At 38.1% G+C, this 7,725-nt stretch overlaps 1 non-coding gene across 1 annotated transcript; it reads left to right on the top strand.

Annotated features, from left to right (window-relative positions):
• The first annotated feature begins 5,110 nt into the window (after positions 1-5,110).
• LOC117277342 (small nucleolar RNA R71) lies at positions 5,111-5,216 on the top strand. The gene has a single exon (XR_004507608.1). It is a non-coding gene; the product is annotated as a small nucleolar RNA R71 (small nucleolar RNA).
• The last annotated feature ends 2,509 nt before the right edge of the window (positions 5,217-7,725 follow it).

Here is a 7,725-nt window from a genome sequence, read left to right on the forward strand (position 1 = left end):
CGCTCACTTACTCTAACATAGAGGTCAGCGACATTACCTTTTCTTCATGAATCAAGCGCCCTCACACAACAATAGAGAGTAGTTCCACACATAAAGAAATTTAAGAACAATCAGGAACTCAAGATAGAAAGAATTCACTCACTCTCAGAAGTAACATTCATATACCACAAAAGACGTACCATAGGCTTGCCCATAATGTACTACTCTACTAATTGAGCTCATTCAGTCAAGAATCAAGTAGGACTTTAATTGGTTATAATGTAGGCTGCGGGGTGGGTATGATACATGTTACATCCCGCATTTTCGTATGTTAAAGTTTTATCGTAAGTTAATCGACGTAAGTTCGGGAATGAGATTATTTTGAGATTATAAGCATTATTCTATTTCAAACAAGTGATGAGTAAATTCGTGAAGGTGAGAGGGGAAGCAAGTCAAAGAAAATGAATTTTCGTCCAAGTTTGACATGTTGGGATAAAATACGGCCCGAGCTAAAATACTCGGTATTTATGGACTAGTGCCATACAAGGTACCACATGACCATAATAGTAAGGAGTATAAGGTATGTAAAAAGTGACTAGTATTTTAAGTAGGCAAAAATAATTCTTAATTATGTGGGTAATTGGTTATTTATTAGCTAATGGGACATTACCTAGTTAATTAATAATTGGTGGTGGATTGATTGAAGTCTTTGGATAAAGACTAAAGCAAAACAAAAGGTGGCAGCCCTTTGAAATACATTAAGTGACTCGTAACTTGGAAGGCAAGGTGGCCATTTAAGTGTCATGTGTATGACACTTCCGTAGGATATCTAAAGTTTGGCCTTGGAACTTCAAGTCAATCTCAAATCCAAACAATTCCAATAAAGTTTGGAATTCCGTAAGCATACCCATGATCCCTTTGATTATTTCAAGTTAATCTCAAATCCAAACAATTCCAATAAATTTTGGAATTCCGTAAGCACACCCATGATCCCTTTGATTATTTCAAGTTAATCTCAAATCCAAACAATTCCAATAAAGTTTGGAATTCCGTAAGCATACACATGATCCCTTTGATTATTTCAAGTTAATCTCAAATCCAACAAGAATAATTCCAACGAGATTTCTTAGCACCGTAGCAACGTGAGATTTTGCGATTCTAAAGGAGTACGGTGCAACCTTTTCCAAGAATATCATACGGATTTTTTCCTACTCCAGGTATGTTAAGGCTATCCCTTCTTTCCTTTGGCATGATCTATACGACACGAACGAAATGAGCAAATGCGCAATTTCCATAAATGACTCTATTCATAGAAATATTAGGGGTGTCTATATTCTTGATTCCCCATGTGAATTATCATTATATCTTCTGTTCATGGGTCTCAGAAAAATACGTATTTGATAAAATTTATCCGACATGCATATTATTTTTATGACATTTCGATAAAATCTTATTAACGTATTTCTTAAGGCATACTATTTTTATGACATTCTGAGAAAATATTATTAACGTATTTCTTATGCATTTCATGCATTTATACGTATACATTGACCCATGACCAGATGGCGTTATATACGCATATATATGTATATTATATGTATATGGAATATGGGAAAAGGTTATGGCGTTATATACGCACCACCACCTGATCAACTGGTATACGTTGACGATTTGCCCACAGTGGCTGAAATGATATGATGGGATGCCCTCAGAGGCTTGATGATGCTATGAATGCATATACCTATGCATGATATGATATTTATTCGCATATGCATGACATTATAAAAAATAAAATGACTCACAGAGCTATGCACACGTACATGTCGAGTCTTTTACACCATGTTTCTCTCATGTCTATTATTTACTGATTTTCATTCCTTACATACTCGATACATTATTTGTACTGACGTTCCTTTTTCCTGGGGACGCTGCACTCCATGCCCGCGGGTCTCGATAGACAGGTTGAGAGTTCTCCAAGTAGGCGATCAGCTCAGCAGAAGATATTGGTGCACTCCATTTGCTCCGGAGTTGCTTGTTTGGTCAGTATGATTTAGATGTGTATGGTTTGATATGGCGGGGCTCTGTCCCGACCTTTATGATAATTATATACTCTTAGAGGTTTGTAGACATATGTCGTGTACGTGAAAGATTGTACGGCCTTGTTGACCTATATTTTGAGTTTATAAATGATGATGTTGGCCTATTAGGCCCGTATGTCACGTGTATATGATGATGTAATAAGAAAGATACATTACGTTGGTACTTGGTTGAGTAAGGTACCGGGCGTCCGTCGCGGACCATCGGTTTGGGTCGTGACAATACATTTGGATATAAGAGTGACTACACCTCCCTAAGTACTTTAATACATACAATTAACTATTCAAAACCCCACACTTATGTCCAACCATAACTCTGCCTTCACATCAATATACATTAACCCCCTACTTCTTTAAGAACAATTACTTCAAGTTACCACTATCAAGGAATATTTATTAGAATCATACACTTTTTTATTTTCTTTTCTTTTCCAATTCAAATGGCTCTTACTTTTTTAAAATAGTGCACTTTTCTCCTTATTTCATTAGTTCCACTCAAAAGCCAACCCAATCACCCCACACTTTAACTTTTACAAAGTTCATAACAAATTTAAGTGCTCACGAGAGGTAAAATATTCAAATAGATGGTCAATTCAAACAATTGGGTAAGGCTTGTAATTTGGTTGCCAAAGAAACAGGATTACAGGCTCAACGGGGTCAACTAAGATACATAACAATTAGGTGGGTAATGCCATATAACTGGCTCAACAATGAGATGCCTATATCACTTCCAAGAATGAATAAAACTATTATTTCGCTTGGCAAACATACGGGGCAAGTTCTATACATCAAATGCAATGCACAGAATAACATAAAATCTCGCACACACATGGCACATAACTCACTCAGGATTGGACTATCAAGACACTATAGTCAAAGCAGTTTAGCAAAGTTAAGATCAAATAATTTAAGTTACTTATACAAGATATAATAAAGTTAAGAGATATTGCTTTCAATTCAAATGATAGCACAAGGTTTTTTACTCCTAATAAAAATAAAAACTAACTACACTCGGTTCAAACAAAACCCTTGAAAAAGAACCACGGCATAAAGAAAAACCAAGGGGGAATTAATACACTACCTAACAAAAGAAAATCTTTTTGTCATTTTTATGGTTTTTTCAATTTTCCAACTACTACAACTAACAAAACTAACACATATACATACAATATTTAATTATCCCCCACCCCACACTTTAAGTTGTGGCATGTCCCAGTGACATACAATTAAAAAGCATAAGGAAAAGGAAAATTTCTTGAACATCTAGTCTGGGTCTGAGTTGAAGTAGGGATCCATTCCTCGCCTTCGGCCTAATGTGCACATCCATGCCAAAAGCTTCTTCTCAGCCTTTTTGGGGTACACCCCACACTTATCTTTCTCACTCACTACAGCCTTCTCTTCCTAGCCTTTCACTTTCCACTCAACACTAGCAGTTGGTTTGTCCTTTTATGCCCCCTTTTCTACATTCATATCAAACGTCATCGTCTCGTCACTCACTCTAAGCGTGAGTTTCCTCTCGTGTATATCTATTATAGCTTTACCAGTCGCTAAGAATGGTCTTCCTAGGATGAGAGGGACCTCCTTTTTCTCCTCCATAATCACCACTATAAACTTTACAGGAAATACGAACTTATCCACCCGAACTAACATATCTTCCATTATCCCCTCAAGTATTAAAGTCGTTTGGCCTGCCAGCTGCAAAGATATTGGTGCCGACAGTATCTCTCTGATTTTTTTCTCTAGTTTCCTGTAAATAGATAGAGGCATTAAATTAATTGAGGCACCAGAATCACATAAAGACTTATCAAAATTAATAGAGCCTAAAGACCAAGGTATAGTAAAACTCCCTGGATCTCCACACTTTTATGGGAGTTTGTTTTCCAATATCGCACTGCAATGCTCTGTGAGCTTCACCACTGAGGTCTCCTCTATTTTCCTCTTCTTTGTCAGGATCGCCTTCAAGAATTTGGCATAGGTAGGCATTTGAGAGAGAACTTATGTGAATGGCAAATTTACATGAACCTATTTCAGCACATCCAAAAATCTCCCAAACTGCTTGTCCAACTTTTCTCAACATAGCTTTTGAGGGAAAGTTAAAGCAGGCATATGCTTGCTCTCTTCAGGTTCCTCCTTTCTCGAAGTTTCTTCCTTCTTTTTCTTCTCAGTTTTCATCGGGCCCTTCTTCTTTTTATCAACATCATTTTTCAGTTGCTTCCCACTTTCTTGTTTAAGTATTACATCATCTTGGATCGGGGTGGGATCTTTCAATACTTGCCCGCTTTTCAAGGTCACAACATTCATCGTTTCTTTGGGATTTTGTTCTGTATCAGCGAGGAAAGTACCTACAATCCTCTAGGATAATATTGTTGCAATCTGTCTCACTTGTCTCTCCAGGTTTTGAAGACCAGTGCCTAATTATTTGATAGCTGCTCCATAAGCGTCCAGCCTCTCATCTGTCTTGATAATGAAGGCCTTCATTAAATCCTCTAGACCAGGCTGAATAGGCTGTTGAGGCTGAAATTGCTGCCTCTGCTGATTTTGGTATGCCGGAGCTCTTTGTCCCTGCGGTCTAGAGTTATTTTGTTGGCAAGCATTCACAGTACCTCCAGATGAACTCCATGAAAAACCGAGGTGCCTCTGACCCATTGTATTGAAATTGTATTTTCCCAACAACATTTACTTCCTCAGTTGAGGCTTGACACTCATGAGTAGGATGTCCTCTTCCACACCAATCACAAGTTGCGTGAGGCTCACTTTGTATCGCAGCTAAGGTGAGCTTCCTTATCTCTTTGGCCATAGCATCAAGCTGTACCTGCACATATATGTTAGCATCAACTTGGTGAACAAGAGTTGATCTTCTTCTTTCAGCACTCTCAGAGGGCCACTGATTTGCATCTTCAGATAACCCGTCAAGAATTGTAACTATCTCCTTTGGAGTCTTCTTCATCAAGGGGCCTCCAGCTACATTGCTCAATGTTCTACGTGAGGCAGATGTCAATCCATCCCAAAAGTCGTGGAGTTGCATCCAGAGATCAATTCCACTGTGTTGACACTTTCTAATAATCTCCTTAAACCTCTCCCATGCTTCAAAAATAGTTTCATTCACTTTCTAGCAGAAGTTATGAATTTCTCTTCTATACTTGCCCGTTTTAGCTGAGGAGAAATATTTATCAAGGAATTTTCTGGTCAACTCTTCCCAAGCTCTAATTGATCCTGTGGGAAAGCTTTGAAGCCACTGCTTTGCATCATCTTTGAGAGAAAAGGGGAATGCCCTTAAGTACACAGCATCTTGTGACACCCCATTGTATTTAAAGGTGTTCATAATCTCCTCGAAGTTCATTAGATGCGTGTTTGGATCTTCGTTTGGCTTTCCTCTGAAAACACAACAATTCTATAGAGTTTGAAGCAACCCTTGCTTCAATTCAAAATTGTTTGCTGCATTTTGAGGTGGTCTAACACATGATAAGCCTTGATTGTAGACCGGTCTAGCATAATCTCCAAGTGGTCTCCCAGGCATGGGAGCTATATTTCCGAACTGATCTGCACCCAAGGGTTGATTTTGAGCAATTCTCCTACCCCTATCTTCTTCATAGATAATATGTGCATCCCTAATAGCTATTGCCTCAGCATCTCGTGCAGCTTGTTCTCGTCGTTGGGCTGCTTCTCTCGCAGCCAAATCTACATTATCTTCACCGTTTCCAGCCATAAGTTCTTTGGTTGAGGATTTCCCAACCTTTTCTGTTGTATCGGTGAGATTTCTTTCCTTCCTCAGATGTCGCAGCTGTTTTTTAATTTTTGGCTCATATGGTAGCACTTCCTTCACAGAAGTTCGAGTCATGCACCAATCTTAACATGTAACCTACGCACAGTCAAAACACAACCAAACGTAAAAAGAGAAAAGAAAAAGAAAAATAAAAAAATAAAAATTCCTGAATTAACACTACAAAATATTTCAAACATTGTTGATTGCCAAACCCCGGCAACGGTGCCAAAATTTGATGAGCTCGAAACACACACTTAAATTATGATCGCTAGTCAAATATAGTATAGTATAGTATAATATCGTATCCACAGGGATTGGATTTAAAAGGTATTTTCGTAGTTTCTAGCTTGATTGCTATCCAGGAGAATCAACAATTGAGATTTATATGTTGAATAACTAAAATTAACAAAGAATCTAAAGCTATTGACTAATGACAATCGAAACAAGGAATAAGCAAAGAAAGTTATCAGTGGAAAAATATAGGGTTTTGATAGGATAGGTGCAAGATAATTATTCAGAATCTAACTCTAGATAATTCACTTCTAATGTTCAAGTGAGTCTCTCGAATTCACTCAGTTATTAGTTCAAACGTTCAGCAAAAACTCCTCTCTCGATTAAGTTTTAACCACAAGATGAACCAATTTAAGCACGTGAAGATATGCAAGAATGCGTAGCGGATTGATCTTTAGGAGAGCCTCTCTCGATTATCTTCCTAACTAGGTTTAATGAATGATTCAACTAGCCTCTTTCGATTACTAAGAAGAATTAATGAACTCAACCAACGATATAATGCAAGAATATCACAAGTTATGCCTCTCTCGATTACATGAACAAGTGAATATAGATGCAATATTTAAATCATCCAAAAAAGCTTCAATACATAAAACTAGAGTTATAATCCACAAACAATCATCAATACACCAAACCCTAAAGGGAACTACTCCATAGATATGGAGCAATTCATCACAAATAAAATTAAAGTATAGGAAAACATAAATTCAATCCAAACTCGGGTCTTGAGTGAGGAAGGAATGATGAAATCCTTGTACTTTTGCTCCTCCAACTCCTCCTTAGCTTCCTTAGGCCTAAAGTGTGACAAAAGTCCCGAAAATAACGTTTTTCATGTATTTATATTAAGTAGGGTCGGGCCTAGACAAAATCAACTTCTCCTAGCCGAAATAGGAAAATTACTCTGTAAAAATTGCACAAGCGCTCCGCATGGGGGCGACGCGCCATGTGGGGCATTAGTGGGAAAATTCAGAGAGTTAGTTCTAACAGGCAGCACGAATTTTGCACAGCCGCAGCGCGCCACGCGCCGCACTAGTGCACTTTTCTTAGAGTACAGATTTTTCTTGCGTTTTGACGTCCAGACTTGGTCCTAGACCCCCGAACACGATCTCGGCCTAATCCCTTGGGCTTTTACTCATACTTCAAAGCTCCAAATCACTCAAATTCATTCCATAACATCTACATAGCTCAGAATCACTCCTACAAGGCATAACACACACAATAAGTGCAAAATACTATCAACTAAAGCTCAAAACGAGTAAAGTGTAGTAAATTGGAGTGCAATAAGCGACTAAAATACGAGATTATAGCCTACCATCATACAGTAAGTGAGGAAGTTTTTGAAAAATACGTGGTGATTTTGAGTCGAGTCTTGAGGCTAGGATGTTATGATTGGATGCTTAGTCTGCTTTAAATATTCTTGACATGATGTGGTAGGGAAGTTGTCAGATAATAAGGTCGTTTCTATGTGAAGTGTAGTTTGATTGCTCGAGGACGAGCAATGGTTTAAGTGTGGGGTGTTGATGGTAGGCAAGAAACATGTGTTTTAGCCGCATTCTGCACTCTAATTACTACACGTTGGGTGTGTTTGAGCTTAAA

The sequence above is a fragment of the Nicotiana tomentosiformis genome, chromosome 5, assembly GCF_000390325.3.
Source record: "Nicotiana tomentosiformis chromosome 5, ASM39032v3, whole genome shotgun sequence".
NCBI classification, from domain to species: Eukaryota; Viridiplantae; Streptophyta; class Magnoliopsida; order Solanales; family Solanaceae; genus Nicotiana; species Nicotiana tomentosiformis.